At 44.0% G+C, this 25,018-nt stretch overlaps 1 pseudogene; it reads right to left on the bottom strand.

The window, feature by feature from the left end:
- Positions 1 to 11,400: 11,400 nt before the first annotated feature.
- On the bottom strand, positions 11,401 to 11,596 carry LOC121478941 (annotated as a pseudogene).
- Between the last annotated feature and the right edge of the window lie 13,422 nt (positions 11,597 to 25,018).

Here is a 25,018-nt window from a genome sequence, read left to right as displayed (position 1 = left end):
ATAGTTAGTAAATTCCATCGTTTTTATATGTCCTTAGTAATATTATATATATATAAAAAAACAATTAGGCTGCCATGCTGTTGGTGGTGGGGGCAGAGCAAAGAGGACTAGAAAACCATCTGTATTCGCCCTTTTCCTATGTACTGGCAATGAGCTGGAGTGTTTACTAGTAACTGCCGAGGAAATTATTTCCTCCACTCAGGGGCTTCAGAATGGACAATAGGATTGGAGAAACCAGAGAAGCAGCGCTACTGCTCCGAACCAGAAGTTCCAGGTGTGTGAGGGGCTCACAGTTGTATTTGTCGTCATCCGGCGCTGGTAGCGTCTCCTCCCGACTGCTGGTGCGGATGCCACTTTTACTGGGGCGGGGAGGGGGTGGCATCTAAGACACTGGCCCTTCTAGTTTTAGAGAAGAGTGTGTGGTTGACAGTCCCAGCGGAGCCCTGTCCATACTGGGTGTGACCCATTCCCCCAGGTTTTGAGGGACATCCAGTCCCCAGATTCATAGGAATGAGGTTAATTTCAATAGGTAGAGGAAGGCAAAGGGTTCGGGACTTGTTGAGCGCCGCTGCCATGTGTGGGTCCGTTACGTGTTTGATGGCCCGGGAAGCTGCAGAGTCTGACAGCGAGGAGGAGGCAGGGCCCTCAGGAGAGAGCCTCCCAGAAGACCTCTCGAACAGGCTACGTTTTGCTTTACCCTTTCGGGAGGCTCTTATCCCAGTGAGAGCTATTAGCAATAATGTTAGCCATTTTTCCTGGGTTTCCTGGCATAACTTTGCCAGGGTCTTTTCCAGGGTTCTATGAGCCCTTCTGTCTCTCCTGAGTCCTGAGGTCTCCGGGTGGAGTGTAACCACCATTCAATGTCCAAGACTTTGGCCACCTTAGAAGTGATTTTGGAATGCTTACCTGGGCAATTCCCCAAGCTGGGGAATTAATCTCTTTTAATAAGGCCCTTGCTATTTATTTCCTCTTTCTGTCTTGCAGGGGAAGGTTTCAACCCATCCAGGGGAGGTATCTACAACTACCAAGAGGTGTTTGAAACCCCAGGGACCACTGACATGACAGTAAAATCTATTTGCCAGGCTTTCCCAGGGAGTGTTCCACAAGTCTGAGCTGCCTTGGCTGGAGGGGGTACCGGATGTTTGGTTTGTACATTGTCTGGCAGTAGGACCCATTGATTTGCTATTTTTTCAATAGTCTCTTTTATTCCTGGAGTGTTTATAATCTTTATTAGCCGTGGGCGTAAAGCTGCTTTGTCATAATGAGTTGAGTCATGTGTATTCTTAAGAAGCCCATAAGCAGTGTGCTTGGGTACCCAGATTTTGCCATTATCGTTAACCATCCATCCTCTGATTATTGGGGGCTGCTTGTGGCCTTTTGAGTCCTTACAAGAGTGCATGAGAGTAAACTCATATAGAGGCACGGAGCGGATGGTGGCTCCATTAGCCACTTTATTTCCCTTTATTCCCTCTGAATTTCTTTTTTTTTTTTTTTTAAGATTTTATTCATTTGAGAGAGAGAGAGAGAGCATGCGTGAGTGAGAGAGAGCACGAGCAGGGTGGGATAGGGGCAGAGGGAGAGGAGTAAGCAAGGAGCCTGATGCGGGTCTTGATCCCAGGACCCCAAGATCATAACCTAAGCTGAAGGCAGATGCCTAACCAGCTGAGTCACCCAGGTGCCCCTTCTGAAGGGTATCTATCAGTGTGGCTTGATACTGCAAATTTCTGGGTCGGGACAGCCACAGATGTCCCTTGGTTACCAGTAAACCAGAGACTGTCAGAGGCTGACCCATGGTTAGGATTTTGGCTTCTTTCATCAAAGCATGTGGCTGCTGTGGCTCTCGGGCAGGGAGGCCAAGCCCTGGTCACTGTGTCCAATTGCTTAGAGAAATAAGCTACCATTCTTTTTAAGGGCCCTAGCATTTGAGCTAAGACCACTACAGCTATTCCTTTTTTGTTTGTTTCTTAAGATTTTAATTATTGATCTGAAAGAGAGAGTGAGCAAAAGAGAGAGCATGCGTGGGTGGGGGGGAGAGGAAGAAGTAGACTCCCTGCTGATCAGGGAGCCGGATGGACGTGGGATCATGACCTGAGCCAAAAGCAGCCACTCACCTGACTGAGCCACCAGCCCCCCTTTCATCATAGCTATTCCTTGTCTTTCATGCACATACAAATCAAATGGCTTGTCAAGGTCTGATATTGCTACAGCTGGGGCTTTCATAAGTAGGGCTTTAAGGGTTTTGAAGACTGGACCATATGATTTATCTCAGATCTGTCTCAGCTCTCTGGAGTTTATCATACAAGAGTTTTGCAATTAACCCCAAATTAGGAATCCAGATAGACCAAAACCCAGCCATTCCTCAAAACCAGTGGAATTGCTTGAGGATTTTTGGTGGGGCTAGCTGGTGTATTGCCATTTTTCTGTCTTGAGGAAGGCCTCATTGTCTCTTTGAAATAAAAAAACCCAAGTATTTTACAGTTTCCTTAGAAATTTGGGCCTTTTGGGGCACCTGGGTGGCTCAGTCAGTTGAGCGTCTGCCTTCGGCTCGGCCATGATTCCTGGGTCCTGGGATCAAAGCCTACATCCAGCTCCCTGTGGGGAGCCTGCTTCTCCCTCGGCCTGTGTCTCTGCCTCTTTCTCTGTGTCTCTCATGAACAAGTAAAGTCTTTTTTTTAAATATTTTATTTATTTATTTGTTCATGAGAGACACACAAAGAGAGAGAGGCAGAGATCTGCCTTTGGTCATGATCCTGGGGTCCTAGGATCGAGTCTGGCTCCCTGTGGGGGGCCTGCTTCTCCCTCTGTCTGTGTCTCTGCCTCTTTCTCTGTGTCTCTCATAAATAAATAAAATCTTAAAAAAAAAGAAAAGAGAGCCTTAATAACTTTGTAACTTTAATAATTTTAGTAACTTTAGTAATCTATTTCACAGGTCAAAGGCTCCATAAATCTTTTGGTATCTCCTTTTCCTGAGACTCCTTTCATGTTACATTTTCTGTAGAAAGGCTACCCTTTCGGGTGTTCAACCCAGAGAAAGTGGCTCCAGTATCAAGCAAAAATTGAACTACTTTCCTCCCACTGCTAAGGTTACCCTGGGCTCCTCGTGGGAGATGAGGATCCGATTGTCTGAAACAACAGAGAGCCCCGTGGCCCCAACACATCTCATCTTAAGTGAGTGGCAACAGGAATGATTTGGTTGTATTTATCCCCTTCCTCTTTTGGGGGTGATTTGGGCAATCGCATTTCCAGTGCCCCTCTTGCTTGCAGTATGCACATTGGTTAGACTCTAACGGTGTTGCAGTTTCTTGATACCATGGTCCCCATTGGGGCACTCACCTATGGTGTCTGCATTTCTTCCCCTGGGCTACCACATGTGGAATGGAGAGCTCCACCACCTCCCTGTTATTGAACACCTTGAAGGTCACCTCTATAAGCTGTGTGGAGTTAGTGTCAGGACTCATGGCAAATTTTTGAAGTTTCAGATGGATATCTGGAGCACGTTGAGATATGAATTAGGTATTAAGTACCACTTGCCTACCTTGGGCCTTGCTTACCTTGTATTCCATATCAGGCACTCTTGCAGCCTTTCTAAGAAAGCTGATGTGTTTTCATCTGTTTTCTGCTGCAGCTCTCTTGGTTTGGACCACTTTGCAGATCTTACTTCTTGCATAACTTTCAAAAGCAGACTCCAGAAATGCCCCAAGTTTTTCTTCTAAAGAGTTAGGATCCCATTCAGGATCAGCTCCTGATACTGCCTCCTCACTTGGTCTTCTGGAACCTGACCTGGGGTGATTCCTCCTTTTTAAAAAAAAAAATTTTTTTTAAGATTTTTTTTATTTATTCATGAGAAACACAGAAAGAGGGGCAAAGACACAGGTAGAGGGAGAAGCAGGCTCCCTGTGGGGCGAGCCCAATGTGGACTCCATCATAGGACCCTGGGGCCATGCCCTGAGCCCCTGAGCTGAAGGCAGATGCTCTACCCCTGAGCCCCCAGGTGTCCCTGGGGTGATTACGCCTTATCAGTCTCTTCTCTGGTTTTTGTTACTATGGCAGACTCTTCTGTCTTAACAAAGCCTGGATGTCTGCCCAAGTTGGGTTATGTGTAGAAAAGATGCCCTGTGTTAGATTCACAGTGGTTAGCCCACAGCCCTTTGGTGTGTGTCTCCCAACTGTGGAAGTCTGAGATTATAAACCAGACTTGCACATTAATGAGATGTGCATCACCATCAGGTACTTGCCTTCATGGAAATATTCCAGTCCCAGACTTAAAACTGGTCCCTAATCTAGTGGTGCTATCTGGCAAGGGAGGGTAAAGGGATACAGGAGAAATCAGAGACTGTTGAGGGGGTGGGCATTAATAAAGGATTAATAAAGGATTAGGAGTTGGTACAGGTGGGGCCAGAAGAGTTGGGTCTGAGAATCAGGGGAGTAAGGTGGGGGCCCCTTAGGTCTTGTGACTGACATAGAGTTGGAGAAAGGGATCTAGGTTTTTTTCTAGCTTAAAGTTCTTCTTCATTGGGATGCCTGGGTGGCTGGTTGAGTGTCTGCCTTTGGCTTAGGTCATGATCTCGGGGTCCTGGGATCAAGTCCTGCATCTGGCTCCTTGCTGGGACCCTGCTTCTCCCTCTGCCTGTGTCTCTGCCTCTTTTCTGTGTCTCTCAGGAATAAATAAATAAACTGTTTTTTTTTTTTCAAAGTTCTTCTTCATCAGATGGATCCTTTAATATGGGAATCATTTTAGGGATTTTAGTTTCAACCTTCATTTTGACCCTTATTCTGATATAGTGTCATAAACCACTGAACATAAAATTTCTCATTTTCTTGCTCTTTTATAAAACAAGTCCAATTGCAATATAGTATTAAAATTTAAAGTTTCATTCTCCAGCCACTTCTCTTTATCTTCTCAGGTATGTTGTGGCCAAGCAAAAGAAGATTATCTGCTTTCGGGTAAAGGGGAAAAGCCTTCCAGTGATGTAGGATACAGCCCAACGGGGTCTCCTTTGGGATGGAACTGGTCCTCACCCCTATATTCTGTATTCTTCCTTAGGGTCTCCTCTCTACTCGCCCCTACTCCCCGCCCAAAAAAAGAGGTTTACAGTTGTCCAGTGCTTTCACTACCAAAGCCAGACTTGATTCCCAGTCAGGGAACAAGGAAGCCAGGATGGGGATTCAGACAGAGCAAAAATTCACACAGTTAAATGAACAAAAACACACTACACAGATATTAGATCAGCCACATCAAAGATGCCTTGCAATCTCCCAGACCCTAAGTACTTGATGCCAGAACTAGGGTCTGGTGTTCCTGACAAACAGAACCATTCACCCTCTAATCCGTCTCAGATAGATTGCTCCCATTTTGCTGGGCTGGAATGTCCGAGCCCCTGAGTGGCCAGGTCGGGCCATCTTTTGCTTTCTCCTTCCCGGTGAAATTTCTTTGCTGGCTTGCCCAGACTGTGTGAAACAACTATATTAATCTCTACCAGCTGTGCTTCAGACCCAGTGATACTCACCTCAGGGAGATGTTTCATTTGGAGACAAAAGCTTTCTGTGCAGCTGCTGGATTCGGAGGTGAGGTCAGAACCCTGAACGGAGGGGGCAGGGAGTGCGGTCACAGGTACCAAGAAGGAAGAGTCCTCTGAGGAATCCGTCCCAGCCCTGGTGGCCTGAACAGGATAGCCTGAGATGAGCTACTGCTTCCCACTGCTCTGTTTTTGGAAATCAGGTGACCAGAGGATGGGACCTCAGAAGGACAAAGGTCCCATCTCGGTTGCCGATATCTGTGACCAAACTTGAAATATATGTTTTCTTCTTGGTGGGTGGCAGGTTTGGACTACACTGGATGGAGGTGTCACACAACGGAAACTTTATTTGCAGCAGATAAGGAGATCATGGGGAATGGTTTCCTAAGCCACGACTCTCTAGGCAGGGATGAACCAGATTCTGTTAATCTGGGGTTTGGGATAAATACTCAGAGGCTATTTCATCATTGCACGTAAAAGGAGGGCATAGGCTTGTGAATGTGCGCTTAGAAAACATACCTATATGTGCACCGTATGTTGTTAAATTAGGCTTATGTTCCTCCCAGGGCAGGGATCCTAATATTATAGTGAAGTTGGGGTAACTGTCTAGCTCCTTATGGCTCAGCTGTGCCAGCATCCCCTTGATGGTTGAATTTTAATTTGTCTCGGCCAGTTGGAGCTTGTTTCTTTTTCTCTTCCAGAAATTTGTTAGTTTCTAAGAGATAAAATTGAGTTAGGCCCAAGTGCAGGGGCTCCTGCCAGTGACATTATCTGCCTCAATTTAAGCCCTAAATTATAAAAATGTGCATATTCCCTTCAAAGACAGGGCTGGTGGATGCTGGAGTGGACAGGGGCATAATCCAGTAAGAGGAACCTGGGAGTCCTGGTTGCTGGGGCAGACCAGGACCTCAGACAGCAAGGACAAATGGGGACTGAGATTGGCTAATCTGTGGCTGCCACCTTAGAGTGATTTTCGGGGTGGAGGGTTCCCTCCACACCATAGCTTATGTAGGGATTGGTGTCTGGCTCTGGTACCAGCCCCTTGGACTGCCTGGGCTGCCTGAGGTCAGGCAAAGGGCATGAAGTGTATGCGCATATGTAGCAAAGCTCTGGGATCCAGGAACCTAGGACATGGCTATCATCCTGAGAGGCTGGGTCTGTCTGAGAGGCTCCTGGGGATGTCAACCTTAAAAATAAAATAAAATAAACTTAACAATAAAATATTTTACCAGCAAAACAAATTTATTCGAGACTTGCAGGGAAATTGCAACTTGGGACAAGCAAACTATGGCAAACCACAGGCAAGTCTGAAGACATGAAGGGAAGGTCAGCTTTTATTAGATTTCAAGAAGTTAAGGAGGGTTGTTTCAGTCAAAAGTTCATTGGAGAATGAACTCACAATTCCTGTGACAAAAGTGTCCTCCCCCTGTCCTTCCTGTTAGCTCTGCAGGCTGCAGTGAGTGCTACAAGAGGTCCTCCCTTTGGGGCTTCTTGGCTCCATTTTTATGAGGGTTCCATTACCCATTTTCACACTTGCCCCACTTGATCAAGAGCTTTCCTCAAAAGCATTGCTGATCAAGAGTAAGGTTTTGTGCATTTAGTGCTTTTTGTCCTGGTTGTCATGTCCCATGCTGGAGGGAAAGTGCACTGTTTGGAAACCACCAAGGCCACATTTGAGTAATGAGGAAGGGAAGGAAGGAGAACTCTCAGGCATCTTCCAACTGAAGTCTGTACCTTTTTTTTTTTAAATAAAGATTTTATTTATTTATTTGAGAGAGAGCATGAGCATTAGTGGGGGGGAGAGGCAGAGGGAGAGAGAGAAGGAGAATTCCTGTGAGCAGGGAGTCTGACACAGGGCTTGATCCCAGGACATTGGGAGCATGACCTGAGCCAAAGACAGACACTTAACTGACTGAGCCACCCAGGTGCCCCTGAAGTCCGTGTCTTATCGAGGTAATAAGTGTTGGAGATCATCTTGAAGGACTGAGCCAGCATCACCCTATTGGGTATATCAGCTACACAGGGATTTGGCAGACAACAGGTACAGAGTTTAAAATTGATTACACAAAGTAAGAGTAGTCCTCAACCGAGAGCCCAAACCCTTCAGGTAGCCAGCTAAATAGGTCAAGGCTCATAGATCATTAGGTGGAATTCTTTGTAGCCAAAATGCTTATTGTCTGATTTGTGCAGGTAGGTATACATACCCAGGGGAATTTACCATGTGCAGCAGGTGGTATTTACTACTGCACAAAGGCCTCCTTGTTCAGCCAGTTAGATCATCAGGGGCTGTGCAATTACCCAAAATTACTGTAGCCAGTAGCCAAGTGGCCATTGTTGGGCTGCTGGTGCTTTGGCTGTGGAGTCAGCTAGCTCTGCTAATGTTGGGGAGAGATTTTGGATCTTGCATTTGTTGGCATTGACTCCAATCTATGGGAGAAAGTCTCTTCCTAGGGAGGAAAACTCAGAGTCCTATGTGTCTCCTGGAAGCTCCATTTAAGACAGCCTTTGAGGCTCAGTGGAGTGGACCAGTGGGGGGCTTCTGATTTGTTATGCCTGTTAAGACGGACAGTGAAATATTCCAGTAAACGCTGACCTCCGTTTGGCCAGCTGTGGGCATTTATGTGCCCCTAGGAAATGCTGTCCACCACAAACATAAATGAAACTGGGTGGACCCTAGAGGACTCCAGCTAAGATCTGGTTATTGACAGATTCATTAGCTGAATGTCTTGACCAACCCTTTCAAATTATGGATCAGAAGAGTTGAGGTGACATTCTATGTGAGATTATCCCCTCCTAAAGGGGCCTTTTCTGAAAACTTCACAAAGGAGTACAGACCTGTTTGTCTTTCCCGTGGGTCCAGGGATTCAGATTGTATTCAGGTAAGGAAAAGGAGATGTGGGAGTGAGGGAAGTAGGGTTGACAGAAGTGGAGGCGTTCAGCTGAGCTGGTACGGTTATGACTGGGGAAAGACTGAAACAAGCATGGGAACATTTGGTCATAACAACCTAACTCTATAGGTAACCTCCAAAGGCTGGCAGGTAAATCAGCACAGGGGCATGGGCAACTAAAGAGAAAACAGTTATAGGTAAGGCCAGGGGCCCTCCCAACATCATAAACAGACTGGAGTTTCAACAGATCCAACATTCAGAGAGGTTTCTGCCTTTTGCACCAGACAGAGAAATGTAGAGAAGACAAGTGCACTGTGTTTTCAAGAGTGGGTGGTGGGGTAACAAAGTCAGAAGTAGCAGAACCTGGCTGGGCCATGTTGGGAAGGCTGTCTCCTTCAATTGTCATTGGTTTCAATTCCTGGACATCTTTCTTTTCAGGTCACTAGTTTGTGTGAGTCCAGTTGGGGTTTGGTACTTCCTTTACACAGGACAAGTTGAATCCAAGTGTCTAGTCCTTGAAGTGTAGTGGCACCAGTGTTGGTTAACAGTAGCTGATATGGGTCTTTCCAATGGAGTGGAAGAGAGTCTTTCTGGAGATGTCTTTGCCGGTAAATGAAGTCCCCAGATTGCAAGTTGGGATGTTTAAAAGGGCTTCATCTCCTGGGAGCAGCTGTGAACTGTGTGACCAAAGCACAATTACTTTAACAGAAGCACTTAGGCCTTTACAATATTGAGGTGTATCTTCTTTTATCAACTGTGGGTCAAAGAAGCAGGGATGAGGTACAATGGGAGTTCTGTTACAAGAACAGATTCTCATTGAACCGATCCAGATACCTACATTGTCATGAAAAATGAGAATAGTAGAGAAGAGTATCAGAGTTCCAGAGGGATCAGGTGGGGAGAAAAGGATAAATGTTTCAATCTTTGTTGTAAAAGTCCACTTTACCAGATTACCTGAAGTTGCAGATAGCTTCAAGAAGAGGAGAATAGAGGTCCTTTAACTCTGGGAAACAGAATATGAAGGCAGTCAGTTTTCCATTATAGTTTCAGAAATTCTAATGAGTGTAGTGTTGTGATCTTCAGCTGATCAAAACCTGTGTTCTAGAGTACTTGTCAAAGTCTTCCTCATGAATCTCTTTGATGATAGCACTTCAAACAACTCTCTGTGGCTGACAAAATACTTGCAAATAGCGATGTTTAGAGATCTGAGGGGAGTTCATTGTGTCATTGATAAAGAAATTCGGTTATTTCTGTGACAAACATCTCAAGATAACTAGAATTATGACTGATAACAATATACGAGGACATTAGAGATTTTGGAATTTGATATAATTTCTAAAACACTTTAAAAAAAAGATTTTATTTATTCATAAGAGACACACAGAGAGAGGCGGAGACATAGGCAGAGGGAGAAGCAGGCTCTGTGTGGGGACCCCAATGTGAGACTTGATCCCAGGACTCTGGGATCAGGACCTGAGCCCAAGGCAGATGCTCAACCACTGAGCCACCCAGGCATCCCTCTAGAACACTTATAATATATGCATATATAAAACCATATAAAGAAGGCTTAGTATTCTTTAAAGATTGATTTACTTATTTTAGAGAGAGAGACAGAGAGAGAGTGCTCACACTAGTGGAGGGAGAGGCAGAGGGAGAGAATATTCAAGCAGACTGCCTGCTAAACACAGAGCCCAAGAGACACGGCCCAGATCCCATGACCCATGAGATCATGACTGGAGCCAAAACCAAGAGTTAGACACTCAACAGACTGAGCCGCCCAGGTGCTCCTTTTCTTTTAATTTTATTTTTTTAAAAAAAGATTTATGTACTATTTGAGAGAGAGAGAGAGAAGAAGGCTTAGTATTCTTATTTAACAATGTTGCCCATGTAATATAACATATCAAATAATGCTAATTAGTGTAACATCTCCCCTTTTATATTTTCCAAGTTCCTTTCACGTCAAAAAGACTTCATTTTAGAATTTGATTTTGGGAAGTTTATCAAAAATATCAAAAGGTTTTGACCAAAAGCTTGATCAAATAGGATCACAGGCCATTTTGAAACAATATTTACTTGTCTATTTGATCAATGTGATAATAAAAGATTTAAGGCAAATATAGTAGGTTGTTACATCATTGTGGGTAAACTTTGCTTTTTTAATATCCAGAAGACTTAGTTTACTTGAGTAATCAAAGACCTGATGATAAAGGTTAACATGAAGAAATTATTTTGATAAAACACAAAATCTTTGCTTTTTAATTAGATTACCTTTCACAATATTTTATCAAAAGCAGACCAATAGTCCTAGAAAACTTTGTCCTTTTAATAGATAAAGGAGAATTTTTAGCTTTCCAAAAGTACCTTATTGGTAGTAAGGCTTAATTTTAAAACCCTTATAATAACAATTTAATTTTTAGCCAACTTGGCCATATAGAAAATTCCTTTCTCAAGATTCTTTTTCCATAAAACTTCTACAGTCTTCTATGTCTATTTAGGTTTGTCCTATTTTTCTAACAATGAATAGATTTTTTTTTAAAGATTTTATTTGAGAGAAAGCACATGAGCAGGGGCAGGAGCAGAGAGAGGGAGACATGCTGACTCCCCGTCAAGACCTGAGCCAAAGGCAGACGCTTAGCAGATAGAGCCACACAGGCATCCCCTAGCCACACTTTAAATAGTTCGTTGTCAAGGGCCTTTTCTATCACTGCAGAAAGTTCTATCAGACAGTGTTATGTGAGATCTGACAGGAGGGGGAATTCAGTACTTCACAAATCAAGACACAACAGCAGCTCAGCTGAAAGGTCTCAAATTTATTACTGAACCAACCTACTGGTATAGAGGCATAGAAACAGAGAAAATCATTCCCTTAATAAGACATGTCTATTGGCCAGGTAGGAAGGATGTTTCCATATTGATAGGATAGGAACATGTGATCTCCATGTGGCTTTAATATGTGTGCCAATCATGTTTGCTATTTCATGATGTGCGATGCTTTCTCATAGACCCAGCTTGGTTCTTCTCCAGTGTCTCCTCTTGGGGTTGTACCTGATTTTATTACCAGTTTTCATCCGAATCCACTGGGGAATAGGACGATTCTGCTTTTGTTTCTTGGCCAAGGAATCGCTTGATTCTGAAAGTCTTGTGAGAAGACATGGCGATCACAGTCAACCACACGCAACCAGGATGGCGGCAGAAAGGAGAGAGCCAATGAATAGATTTTATGACAAAATTACTTTTTTTTCTTCTTCTCTCTCCCAAACACACACACACACACACACACACACACACACACACAGAGTGATGTCCTTCATACCATGCCTCATCCTATTTACTTTTCATATATGGTCATTTTTTTATCCTTATTATTTCTAGTAGTTCTTTTTAAGATTTTATTTATTTATTTGATAGGAAGATAGTGCATGCACACCAGCAGGGGGAGGGGCAGAGAGGGAGGGAGACAGAGACTTCCCGCTGAGCAGGAGCCCAACAAGGGAGGGCTCCATCCCAGGACTAGGAGATCTTGAGCTGAGCTGAAGGCAGACATGTAACCAACTAAGCTACCCAGGTGCCTCCCTGGTTGCTTGTTAAAACTTTTTTTTGCTGATAATTTCAACTTTATTAATTTAAATGTTATTTTCTAAATTGCAAAAACTTAGCTTATCTAGAAATGATGTACAGCAGTTGTTACAGGATAATTACACATTTACTTTTAGAGAATAGCTTAATTGTTTATACAATACCTTAGGTTAATAGAAACTTTTATATAGTTAAAAAACAACAGCGCCGGTTTTTTAAAAAAATGACAGTTATAAGATTCACTGGTGTCTGTGGTCTCATCTGACAGTGGCAGTGCTCTGATAGAGAGGGAATGATAGAACAGGCAAGGGCAACAGGATCTTCATATTACTGCTGAAAGGGCTTCTCTAAGTTACGTAGGCAGAGTAAAGATTTAAAAAATGGGACAACTTCTAAACTGGTGGCAGAGCTATAAATAGTGAGGAAGCTGCCAACAGAGCTTCCAACTTTCTAAATTGTTATCAGAAATGGGGGAAGTTCCTTTAAACAAAGATTGCTCACTGGCTGCAAATCTGAAAAGACAAGGCAACAAAGAAAAAAAAAAACAGGCCTCTCACAGAGTAATTACAGCTTGGCCTTGAGGAGTTGCTGCTGGGTGTGTATAGGACAGAACGGGTGGTGGTTTTTGTACTGGCCTTTTGAGTTTGCCACACAGACCCTTTTGTTGTTCAACTTACTGGGATATAAGAGCAGGGGCTTTCAAATATGTTGGGTTATTCCATAAAAAGAAATCAGTCTATTTTATGGTCTAGCACATACCTCTCTATAGAAAACCATCTAAATAACTGAAATAGGGGTACCTACGTGGTTCAGTTAATTGGGCATCTGACTCTTGGTTTTGGCTCAGGTCATGATCTCAGGGTCATGGGGCTCTGCACTCAGCAGGGAGTCCACTTGAGAATCTCTCTGTCTCTTTTCCCCTCCTGACCCCCCTGCACTCACTCACTCTCTCTCTAAAATAAATAAATGTTTAAATACCTGAACTAAAAGTTTAATAAACTGAAATGTATTCCCTATATTCAGTATATGCCAGTGAATATATGCCCATATTCTGTATATACTCTGTGCTGTACTATATAGAATTACATATAATCAATAATATTTATAAACTATAGATAAAGCTGAAAATATTTTATCCATTTATCTATATAGATATACATAATAATATGTATATTTTCTATGTTTTGGGTTTTTTTTAAAGATTTTATTTGTTTATTCATGAGAGACAGAGAGAGAGAGGCAGAGACACAGGCAGAGGGAGAAGCAGGCTCCCTGCAGGGAGCCCAACTTGGGACTCAGTCCTAGGACTCCCGGATCACACCCTGAACCGAAGGCAGATGCTCAACTGCTGAGCCACCCAGGTGTCCCTAAAGTTTTCTTGTTGTTGTTGTTTTAAAAAAATTTTTATTTATCTATTTGGGGTGGGAGAGGGGCAAAGGGGGATAGAGAAAGAATCTGAAGCAGACTCTACACTAAGCCCCATGAGGGCTCAATCCCACAACCCAGAGATCATGACTTGCGGAGAAACCAAGAGTCAGAAGCTTAACCATCTGAGCCACCCAGGCATCCCTCCAGACTCCATTTAAAATGAGATTTCCTTTACTCATTTTCACAGGATGGAATTTTTGCATACTCAAAAGCACTAACCTACCCAGCAAACAAATTCCCTCTAAACAAAGAGCTTGAAGTTACAGGGCTTCATCTAATAAGAAACCCCTGGTAACTCAGTTGGCTAGAGAAGCCCTAGAACTCCTCAGGCAGCAGGTCCAGATGGGGAATGGCTGTCCCCAGCTTGCAGCTGCCACCTCAGGGTGATGTTCAGGGGTTGTCCCCTCTACACTAAACCTATACAGTTATTTAGGGCCAGCCCCCAGCTAAGCAGCCTACTGGTCCTAGGTTCCCTCAGGCTGACTGAAGTGTTTTGAGCTAGGCATGTGCTGGCAGCACAGTTTAGGGTAGCCAGGAAATGGAATGGACACAAGTTTGGAGAGGCCATGGCTCAGGAACAGTGTGATGGGAGTCCATAGCATTTGCCTAATTCCAAGACTTAACCTACACAGATGGGTTTATTCCTTCTGAAGGCAAAGCTGGAGGAATTTGCACTTTGTTGCCTGGGACTGGACTGGGCCAGGCAGATGAACCAGGGAATGTTACAATCAGAGACACCCGAGAGGTTTAATTACTGGTAAGTCTGGGATTCTATTAGCCTGTCTCAATGGGGACTGATTGTGGCCAGTCTAAAGCTGACACCTCAGTAAGCATTTCAGGGTAGGCTTTCGACCTCCCTGAAGGTATTAAGGGTAGTTTGGCATGGCCTGAGTTCCACAGGCCTGCAGGGTGCCGGCAGCCAAGGGCGGCTGACCAAGTACAGTCTGCATGTGTGTGAATCCGCAGGCTAGGGTAGCTGGAGACCTGGAATAGGCGATTGTCAGGACAGGCTGGGTTATGGGTAGGACTACTGTAGGTCCTAAGGTATTTGCCTAAGTCCAAGCCCTACATTATACAAATGAACATAGGGGCCAATGGCAGGGGACTGCAAATGGGCCACACTGGCAAATTGTTTTGAATTAAAGTTACTTCAACAACAGCCTGTGTAAGACAACTCTCTCACCTCCCTTTGTCTCCAGAAGGCAGGAATAAATCTCCCATGTGGAAGGCACCCTACTTGTACCAGAAGGAGTCATCCTTATCACCAGAGATAGGGAATTCAGAGCTAAGAAAGCTATATAGACCAGTCTTGTTACTTTTACTAGTTTACTTCCCTAGTCCAAATTCTGGTTTCCTTGCTAACTGAAGCTCCCAAACATAAGTTTTCTTTGTCCTGTCAATTCCTCACAGATTGTTTCTTTGTCTAAAAGGGTAAAAAGCAGGGCTCCTGGGTGGCTCAGTGGTTGAGTGTCTGCCTTTGGCTCAGGTCGTGATCCCAGGGTCCTGGGATCAAGTCCCACATCAGGCTCCCCATGAGAAGCCTGCTTCCCCCTCAGCCTATGTCTCTGCCTCTTTCTCTCTGTCTTTCATGAATACATAAGTAAAATCTTAAAATAAATAAAATAAAAAGGGGAAAAGCTGCTTGCCTTTTGTTCGCAAATTTAACATTGGGCCTCCATTTGCACATAACTAAATTTTGTGGTTTGTCTTCTGTTAATCTGTTTCATTTCACTTTAATTCTCAGGTCAGCTAGAAGAATCTTGACAGATAGAGTCAAAATTTTCCTCCCCAGCAGTTGGAATAGGCAGCAGGATAAACTTTACTGGCTGGACACTGCTGCATCTGAGAAATCTTGTGATATCTGACAAAAGCTGACAGAAAGTAAGAATCTTCACCCCGTTTATACCCCTTTTACCCCCAGCTCACTGCCTGCAGGTCTAATAGAAGCAAGAATGGTGAGAGGTGTTTTGGCTCTAAATTTATACCAGTAAGAGGGACACCTGGGTGGCTCAGCAGTTGGATGTCTGCCTTTGGCCCAGGGCCTGATCCTGGAGACCTAGGATCGAGTCCCACATTCGGCTCTCTGCATGGAGCCTGCTTCTCCCTCTGTCTGTGTCTCTGCCTCTCTCTCGTATGTCTCTCATAAATAAATAAATTAAAAATCATAAATTAATTAATTAATTCAAAATAAACAAATAAATTTATACCAGTAAGAGAAAATGATTTGTGGATCTGGTTCCTTCAGCTTAGTGACTCTGGTAAAGTACTATTGGCTTGACTGAGCCTGTTCTACCCAGATACATTTTCTTTGTCATTGTCTTCTGTGTCATTCGTTGTAGAAAGGAATTACCATATGGGAAGAACACAGGCATAGGCTGTATTGGCCTGTTGCTGGAGCTGGCGTCACAGACTGGTAAATTAACAGTTCTCATCAGACTGGACTCTTGTATAGCGTTTGCCATGTGTCCCTTATGTGAAAACCAAGTGAGGTTTTTCCTTTTATCTTCTATGTCCCGTGAGCTTGGCTTTGTGAATAATAAAATATTCTCTCTGGTCTCCACCATCTGCAGGATGCACTTGCTGGGTGCCCCCTGGTGGCCTATAAAGTAGACTAAAAGGATGAGAGTTCAAATACATGCAGCTGCAGGCAAAATGCTCTGTGTCCAGCCAGGCCAGGTCTCAGGAGTTTGTCATAAGAGGTCCCAGGCCAAAAGAAAAATAATCTCTTAACTTTGATTGCTTATTAGCCCTGGAAAAGTCTTATTTCATTAGCCTGTGTTGTGGGAGTCACAAATTAAAACTGGAGACATCTCACACTTTCTTGGGAGAACACAGAAACTATTTTCTCTAAACCAACCTTACCACATGTCCAGCGGAGACTGTTGCTTTTCAGTCTATTTTCGGGAGTAATTTTGGAAAATGAGGGCTACAAAAAAATTCCTCCCAGATGGCATCTTCTGATCATTTCCTAGGCCAAAAAATTGCTAGGGTGGCAGCTTGAAGTTGGCCATGGGCACGCCCCACTTGCCTAGGCTGTCTGACCTGGTCTCACACTGACCAGTTGACCAGGGTCTCAGCTGTTGTCTCTTACTGTTTATGCAGCCACCCACGCTGGTCTTGGCAAGGCAGTCCACACCCCTCCACCTCTACCAACCTGTTGGGGGAGAGGGGTATGTGTTCCTCAGCTCTTGGAGTGGGCAGGTGACTTTTACCACCCACAGGCAGATCCCACTACAGGGCTTCTCCACACACCTGCCATATTCAGGTCCTGGGCCCCATGAATTTGCCTGGCTGGCGAATGTCTCCAGGCACCATGGCAGCCCCCCTTCTGACACCAGGCCCTCCAGGACCTGGGACCCCAGGCAGCTCCCAAAGCACCTGCATAGTCTCTTGCCAGACAAAAGCCACCGCCAAAGTTCCTTCTGCAGCCACAGGTATAAGCCAGTCCCAGTCAGCTAGTTCCATGAGAACTAGCTCCCCAGTAGGGCCCCTGGCAAGGCAGTCCTCCTAGAGCAGCCAAGGTCCCCAGGTGTCTCCTGTGGCAGGAAGCCCAGGCCACTTGCCCAGGCCCCACCCTGGCAAGGCAGTCCTCTTCCCTCCAGCCTGGCCTTCAAGGGGCAATATACACGCACTGGTATCAAACAGGGTTTGGAACTGGGCAACCGCCAGCTCCCTGAGGAGGCCTGGCTCCTGGCATCCTGCCTCCCCCTTACAGCTGCCCTGTTCCAGGTCCCAGGCTCCCTGCTGGGCAGTGCCAGGGCCCTGTCCACACCTGGTACCTCAGGCCTTGTCGGCAGGGGGCGCGAGAGCCCTGGCCAGGAGCAACGGCCAGGTGGTGGGGAGGAAAGGCCCCCACTAGCTTGCTTGGACTCAGGGCACAGGGAGCCCGGCTTTGTGAGGCCCAGGCTGTACAGTGAAATGACAACAGGCAGCTTCCCCTTGGCTTGGTGACTCCTGGGGTCCCAGCTTCTCCCTCCAGCCATTGGGGCCCCCAGGCGTGTGCTATTCCAGGGGCCTTTCTGCCCCAGCGCCAGCCCCCAGCCACAAGCCCACTGGCCTCACCCTGGCAAGGGCCTCCAGACTCTCCCAGCTGGGGCCTCAGGGAGGACATGTGCCCTGCTCAACTGTAGCACTGGGACTGGGGCACGTGTCTTGTACCACCAACAGCCCTCCCCTTGACCAGACCTTACCGCATACTTGCCCCGTGCCAGGTCTCTGGCCCACCTGACCCGGTGGTGGTCTGTCCTGAGGCAGCACTCCTGCCATTGGCCTGCCCGGGCCAGCTGAGACCTTCCGGGCCACTAGAGCTTGGGTAGGTCCTGGACGGTGTCATTGCCTTCAGGGACGTGGCAGCCCAACTTCCCCCCAAATCCTGCTGGGATGGCAGCCTGAAGTCGGCCATGGGCACACCCCACCTGTTTAGACTGTCAGACTCTCTGACTGGGTCCCACACTGACCAGTCACCCAGAGTCCCACGTGGTGTCTCGTGCTGGGGGTGAGCCCCAGCAGCCACCCAGGCTGGTCTTGGCAAGGCAGTCCACCCTCTCTCTCTTTGTAGCTGTGGGGGAAAGGGTGTGTGTGTGATTATAATTTAAATTAGTCAGTTGTTTATTTTCCCCAGTTGTCTTCTTCTGGTGGACTGTCCTTTGCAGACTTTGTTAGTTTTTCTCATGGCTTCATGTCCACATATTTTCTGCTTATTCTTGGCAGTAGTGGTTGTCATTTAGGGTCTCTGGTTCTCGGTTAACTTGTGATGTTAGTGGAAAAGGCATATATGAGTAACATGTGAAGTTCTTAATTGGCAATATACTTTTTGCTTGACATTTTTTTAGTTGTTTTCTTTTATACACAGCCGTCATAGTGTGAGGAAGCCCAAGGCCAAGTACCTGTCCTTTCTGACAGCCCTGGCTCAGTGCCCATTTACTGTCTGGCATCAATCATCAGATATAAAGTACTTAGTCTTCAATTGTTTTAAAAAACCCAGCTATCTTGTCACCCTCAGTTTTCAGGTCATCCCAGCTCAGGTACTAGATATTTTGGAGAGGAGAGCAGCTGTTTTTGGTGTGTTTCTGCTTTTCTGATGCACTGAATCCATTGTTATAGGAAAATAAGTATTGTTTTATGTCACTATGTTTGATGTGGTTTGCAATGAAACAGTAGCAATTGGAAAGAATACTGACTGGTTGATTTGCTTATTTGATGCTATTTGACCCTATCTTGCTCAGACTGTTTTTGTGGCCTGCTCCCTCTTCAGATAGTTATTCTGACAGCTGTATGAGTAGGACTTTCCCCCAGGGGAGACATATATGTTCATTTTCCCTTACACTCCTATTCCCCCTGCTTCTAGCTGTTGACAAAGTGTATTCTATTTTGGATTTTTGAGTCTATGATTCTTCTACCTTAGATTAATAATCCATTCCTCTGGTTGAAGAATGACCAAAGCACACAGAAAACAGGAGTGGCAATGAAAGAAAAGGTAGCAACATGGTATTTACATTAAGTCTTACAAACAAACTGCCTCCTGGAAATCTTCCCTGACATTTGTATATATCTCAGGGCTGATACTCAGAGTGGTTATGCCCCCACTTCACTCAGTCTCAACATGTCAGAGGATCTGTGTCACGTTGGGCTCTCCTGAAAGCAGAGCCTGAAACTACGATTTGGGTGCAAATAGTTTATTTGGAAAGAGATTCCAAAAAAGCATCATGAGGGAATTCAAGAAAGGAGGAAACCCTATAGAGAATATGATGATGATCAGATTTGCCATGGGTCCTGGTGCTGTGTGTAAGTGGGGTCAGTCCTGCTAGGGACCCTCTAAGTAACTATGCAGAGCCCACCTCAGAAGTGTCCCACCAAGAGGCTGGGAAGTGGAGATATTTATGCACCCCCTCTTTTTCCTTACTAGTTGGAGTTTGCCTGTGGTCAGTGACTCCCTGGAACTTCCTGCCCCCACCCCCTCCACAGACCATACAGTCTTGCAACAAGAGAATGCCAGGCAACATGGTGGGACTCTCAGCATGCCCATGAACTGTCCACTGTCTTCTCCGATTGGGTAAGGAGACACAGGCAGAGCACAATCCCACACACCCTTGCCTCTACTTAAGTAGATTCTCCTGTCTTTTTTATAAAGGGTCCATTGACATATCCTTTTTTCATCTTTGGTAGCAGCCAGCATTCTACACTATTCTCCAGTATCCCTTGGAGATTTACGAAGTATTCTTCTGAATTGATGATCATCACAGCCTCCTGCCATCACGACCATACCCAATTTGGCAGGGGAAACAGAACAACAAACACTGGGGTCCTACCAGGCTTAGACAGGCATGGTCACTGGATCATCCATCCTTTATTCTTGCTTTCTAAATCTGCCATAACAAAGTACCACAAACAGGGTGGCTTAAAACAACAGAAATTTATTTCAAGTTATGGATGATAGAATTCCAAAATCAAGGTATTAGGAGGACTTAATTTCTTCTAAAGACACTCTATGCCTCTCTCCTAGTTTCTGGAATAGCTGGTAATCCTTGATGTTCCCCAGGCTTATAGATGTAGCACTCTAAACTGTGACTTTATTCATCTGGCCTTCTTCTCTGTGTGTCTGTGTCTCTGTATCCAAATCTCTTTCTTCATTCCCTTATAAAGATACTAGTCATTGGATTTAGGGCTTACCCTAATCCATTATGATTTCATCTTAACTACATCGGCATGATTTCCAAATAATGTTGCATTCACTAGCACTGGTGTTAAGACTTCAATATATGTTTTGGGGAGACACAATTAAACCCACTACAGTCTCTTAGAGGAGTACATGTTGGCTGTGTTGAGTTCCTGAGGGTCAAATCCGCCCACTCCCTTCTTTTTCTAACTTGGCTTTAGGAAGACCTTGTGGACCAACCTGTCCATACTAGTCAGAGTCCAGTTAGGGAAGCAGCAACTACTCAAGCATTAAAGATATGAGATTCATTGTAGGGAATTTGTTGATCAGAAAAAGAAGCGAGAAACCAAATGGATTGGTTATGTAATCCAGAGTTTATCAATAGTAGGAAGCTATCCACCCCAGAGTGGAAGCATACTAGAGCCCAAAGGCTGGGTGGATCAAGGGAAGCTCATCTGGCAGAAGCTAGAGCCATGAAGAATGTCAGTCACTGCTGGAAAGGCCACTTGAGACAGAGAGGGTGAAGGAAGTATTTTCTCTTCCTGCCTCCTTGTCTTCCACCCACTGAGACTGGTTTGAAGCCTGAGAGTAAGAATGTCTGGAAAATACAGCCTGAAGGGTGGATCCACCACCCTGATGATATGTAGAGAGAGTAAAGGAAGGGGAAAGAGGAAGGGCAAACAGACCAAGGATTGGCACAACCACTAGCCAGCATAACAATCTCCTCCTGCCTTTTTTTTTTTTTAAAGATTTTTATTTATTTGTTCATAGACAGAGAGAGAGAGAGAGAGAGAGGCAGAGACACAGGCAGAGGGAGAAGCAGGCACCATGCAGAGAGCTTGACGTGTGACTGGATCCAAGGTCTCCAGGATCACACCCTGGGCTGCAGGCGGCGCTAAACTGCTGCGCCACTTGGGCTGCTGCCCTCCTGCCTTTTCTTTTAATCCAACTTTTTATTTTGAGATAATAGATTTGTTTGCAGTTGTAAGAAGTAGTACAGAGGGATCCCATGTACCCTTCACCCAGTTTCTCCCAATGAAACTATTGTACAATATCATAATCAGGGTATTGACATTGTTACAATCCGGCAATCTTATTCAGATTTCCCCAGTTTTACTTGTACCTGTGTGTGTGTGTGTGTGTGTGTGTGTGTGTTTATTTGGTTCTTTTTTTTAAATTTATTTTTTATTGGTGTTCAATTTGCCAACATACAGAATAACACCCAGTGCTCATCCCGTCAAGTGTGTTTATTTGGTTCTATGCAATTTTAGGCCATATGTAGATTTATGTATCCACCACCTGTCAAGAAGTTCTAACATCACAAGGATCCCTGGTGTTGGCTTCTATAACCACACCACCACTGTCTTGCCAATGTCCAACACTCTAACTCTATCCTGAACCCCTAGCAATCATCAGTGTTTCTACTTCACTAATCTGTCATTGAGAAATATTCTCCCTTTATATAAGGGAATCACACAGCCTGCCACCTATTGGGATTGGCTTTTTGTCCTCAACATTATGTTGCTGAGATTCTTCCAGCTTGTCACATATATCAGTAGATTGTTCCTTTGGGCTGTGGACCAGTAAGGATGCAACACAGTTTGACCACTCACCTGCTGAAGGACAGCTCTTTTCATTTATTTTTCAGTCTATTTTCTTTCTGTTCCTCAGATTGGGGAAATTCTATTGATCTGTTCTGAAGTTCATGGATCCTCTGTCATCTCTTTATTTCTGTATTTTTCAGTTCTATCATTTCTATTTGATTTTTTTATAACTTCTATTTCTTTGTGGAGATGTACTATTTTTTTGTTTCAGAAAAATTTTTAATTATTATTAAAATATTTTTACGGCTGATTTTACATCCTTGCCAGATAATATCAACATCTGATTCATTTTGTTGTTGGTGCCAATTAATTATCTTTTCTCATTAGAGTTGGGTCTCTCTGATTTTTGATATGACGGGTGATCTTCTATTGCATCTTTGATACTTTAGTTAAGTCAGAAGACTCTGGTTCCTATGTAGTTCTTTTGTGATAGCAGGCAGTCATTCTATTTAGTTTTAGCACATAAGTTGTGGCCTACTTTTATGGGCTGTGGTTCCAATGACAGTTTAATATTCAGAGCCTCTTTGGTGCAACTTGGTGTGCTTGATGTTTCTGGTCCTGCTGGGGCTCCCACTGAGGACTGCTGACACTGCCTAAAGGGTGGAAAGAGCTTCTATGATCTCAACCTCTAGTAAGTGAAAGGGTGTCCTGCCCATGGGGACAAAGATTGCTTTCTGGCCCATATTGTCTGGTTGTTTCACTTTCAGTAATGCTATGATCAGTCAGTGGATTCAAGTGTTATCAACCTGATTTATCCCTTATAAAGTACCTCATCAACATTTCACCCAATGGTTCCAGCATCCACAGCTGAGTGTTACCTAGTTACTCTAAAAGACTTACTAATTATATTCTTCCATCTGCATTCATTAGCTGGAATTCTTTACAATGAACTTTTTTTCTTTTGCTGTTGGTTTTTTGTTTGTTTTGCTGGTTTTCTTTTTTTCATTTATTTTATTTTATTTTTACTTTAATTCCAGTATAGTTAACATAGTGTTATATTAGTTTCAGGTGTACAATATAGCAATTCAGCATTTCCATACATCACCCAGTACTCGTCACAAGTGTGCTCCTTAATCCCCATCACCTATTTCACCCACTCCCCATCCATCTTCCCTCTGGTAACCATCAGTTTTGTTCCCTATATTTAAGAGTCTGTTACTTGGTTTGTCTCTCTGCCTCTCTTTTTGCTTTGCTCATTTGTTTTGTTTCTTGAATACTACATATGAGTGAAATCATATGGTATTTGTCCTTCTCCGACTGATTTCACTTAACATTATACCCTCTAGCTCCATCCATGTCATTGCAAATGGCCAGAATTTCATTCCTTTTATGGCTGAAAAGTATTCCATTGTGTATATATACCACTTCTTTTTTATCTATTCATCTGTCAATGGATACTCAGGTTGCTTCCATAATTTGGCTATTGTAAATAATGCTGTTATTAACATTGGTGTACTTGTATCCCTTTGAATTCATGTTTTTGTATCTTTGAGGTAAATAACCAGTAATGGAATAACTGAATCATAAGGTAGTTCCGTTTTTAACTTTTTCAGGAACCTCCACACTGTTTTCCACAGTGGTTGCACCAGTTTTTATATTCTGACCAACAGTGCAAGAGAGTTTCTTTTTCTCCACATCCTCACCAACAGTTGTTGTTTCCTGTGTTTTTTATTTTGGCTATTCTGACAGGTATGAGGTGATATCCCATTGTAGTTTAATTTGCATTTCCCTGGTGATGAGTGATAGTAATACTGAGGATCTTTTCACGTGTCTGTTGGTCATCTGTATGTCTTCTTTGGAGAAGTGTCTGTTTCTTCTGCCCATTTTTAACTGTATTATTTATTTCTCACATGCTGAGTTGTCTAAGTTCTTTTTTTTTTTTTTTTTAAAGATTTTATTTATTTATTCATGAGAGACACAGAGAGAGAGGCAGAGACACAGGCAGAGAGAGACGCAGGCTCCTTGCAGGGAGCCTGACGTGGGACTCCATCCTGGGACTCCAGGATCACGTCCTCTGCCAAAAGCAGGCGCTAAACCACTGAGCCACTGAGGGATCCCCCTCGTCTAAGTTCTTTATATATTTTGGATACTAATCCTTTATCAGCTAAGTCATTTGTAAATATCTTCTCTCAGTCAGTAGGTTGCCTTTTAGTTTTGTTCATTGTTTCCCTCACTATGCAGATGCTTTTTCTTTTGATGAAGTCCCAAAAGTTTATTTAAGTTTATTTTTGCTTTTATCTCCCTTGCCTCAGAAAATATTTCTAGAAAAATGTTGTTATGGCCAATATCAGAGATATTTCTGCCTTCTACAATGAACTTTCATCAACTATTTAATTCCCCTGAAATTCAGATCATGCAAGAGAGACAGGACAAATGCTTGATTCTTTTCCTTTCTTTGTTGGGATCCCTAGCAATATCCAAAGACTGGATAAAAACTCAAGACTAAAATTTTCTTAAGTGTCATTATAAACCTAGATCTTTACTTTCAATTCTCTCAATTCCAGTTATAGTCTATTGCATTACTACCTTACGCCCAGTTCCAGTTTTAGCCAGTGGGAGGCCCTCAAATGGACTCTCGGGTGCCTTTGAAAAGATTCCATTAATATTTGACAGCTTCCTCCTTTTCTAGCACAGCCATGTATCTCAGGGACAGCTGGTACCTTTTCTGCCTCAGGTGTGGAATCAGCCATTTCTCAGGGAGCCCTGATTCCTTTGAGTGGGAAATGGTATTTAGACACTAAAATCCATTGCTACTTGACCTCTTCTGCAAACAACTGAGAAAAACTTCTTCAAAAGAAATAATGAGTTATTAATATTTCCTATTTAAATGTAAGATTACAGGATTTTCCCATTATTTCTGTGATTGTATCTCTTTCTTCATAGCCCTCCTAAGCTTTTTTCTACTCCCTGACACCTCAATTTTGGTTATATACACTCAAGACCTAAACCCTTAGTAGGTTCAGATCTATGCCTTAACCTCCTTCACCTTTCCCATTTGAGCACCTTCCAGCTCTGAAATGAAGAGTCTAATTTCCCTCATTAGAACTAACATAGTGGAAATAAGATGGACTTGTGGGGACATGGTGAAAATCTTTCCACCTAGGCCCAGGTCAAGGTCATGTGAGCCACTGGATTCCTTAACACCAACCATTTGCATGCAAACACTCCCCAGCCTTCCCAGGAAGTTACTCCTGACAGAAACACCTCTCCAGGGAAATCACAAGCAAAGTAATTAAATGAGTATGGTAGTTAAGAGCATATCACCAGAGATTCCATCTCTGATAGTCTCTTAAGACAAAGTTGAGTGTTTTTCCATTCCTTCTTCAAAAAAAAAAAAAAAATCTGATCCAG

Source organism: Vulpes lagopus, chromosome 19, assembly GCF_018345385.1.
Source record: "Vulpes lagopus strain Blue_001 chromosome 19, ASM1834538v1, whole genome shotgun sequence".
Classification (NCBI taxonomy): Eukaryota; Metazoa; Chordata; class Mammalia; order Carnivora; family Canidae; genus Vulpes; species Vulpes lagopus.
Note: the sequence above shows the minus strand (reverse complement) of the source record. Positions and strands in the feature narration are given on the sequence as shown.